Here is a 1,197-nt window from a genome sequence, read left to right as displayed (position 1 = left end):
CGATTTCCATCCCCACTCCGGCTCCCATCTTGGTCCTTCTCTTCTCCTCACCTGTCCATCATCTCCCTCTGTTCCCCCTCCTCCAATCCTCCACCCTTGTCTCTCAAATCCTTCTCCTCACATCCCCCTCTCTCGGCATTCACTCTGTATCACTCTCTTTTCAGTCTCTCCATCCCTCCCTCCAGTTGGAGTGTCACTCTCACTGATCTCTCTGCCCAACTCTCCTCACACAGTCATCACTCTCTTTTCACTCGCCTCATTCCTCCCACTCCAGCACCCCACCTCTCTCTCCATCCCTCTCTCCAGTGTGTTTTCACCCATTTCCTTCTGTCCATGTACTGAATTACTCAAATCCCACTCCGGTCGTTTCTGTGTCTCATCAGTCACCGTGTAACTCCTCACAGTCAATCATCACTTCCTCACTGTGACCATCCTCCCCTCCCACCTCCATCACTCCTCCCCTTTCTCTGTGTCCACCCCTCTCTGCCCTATCGTGTTTGAGCGGTGGACTGACAGGCTGGATTGCGTGTGTCTGTACACTGCCGGGAGACAGTACCATCGACTGCTGGACATTGCCTCTCAGGGACTTGCACTGTGTATGATTTCCTTTTCAAGTGAGGATGCTTCTTTGCTCGATATTTTGAACTCTGTTACTCAGTGTTTTTGAATGTTTGCTTGCTATTTTGAATGTTTTGTACCCTGTCCCCAGAGGAATGCGGTCTCGTTCGGCTGTATCCATGTATGGTTTGAATGATAATTAACCTTAATTTGATTTGATTTGTGGAGCTATTGTGATAGGCAAATCACAGTGGGTCCAGGTCCTCGCTCTGGCACGAGTTGATTCTGGTCATGAGTAATTCAGTACGTGGACAGCAGAAAATGGGTGAGGGGGTGGAGAGAGAGGTGCAATGTGGGAGATGTGAGGAGAGGGATTTGAGAGACAAGGGTAGAGATATTAAAGAGCAAAGGAGAGGGGAGTGTGTGTATTTCAGAGGACAGATTTAACCTGGACTTGAGCTTCCTGTTCCTGCCATTGAGTTCCTTCCTGATTGAATGTAAAACTTGTTTACTACTTTACCCTTCCATTGTATCTTTACTTATTGCAGAACCTCTGTCGGACACAACTCAGGAACGCCAGGGATCGGTGATCAGAGAGCCTGGTCCAGGGTTGACCACCAGCCCAGCAGGGTCTGTGAG

Source organism: Hypanus sabinus, unplaced genomic scaffold (assembly GCF_030144855.1).
Source record: "Hypanus sabinus isolate sHypSab1 unplaced genomic scaffold, sHypSab1.hap1 scaffold_851, whole genome shotgun sequence".
Taxonomy (NCBI): Eukaryota; Metazoa; Chordata; class Chondrichthyes; order Myliobatiformes; family Dasyatidae; genus Hypanus; species Hypanus sabinus.
Note: the sequence above shows the minus strand (reverse complement) of the source record.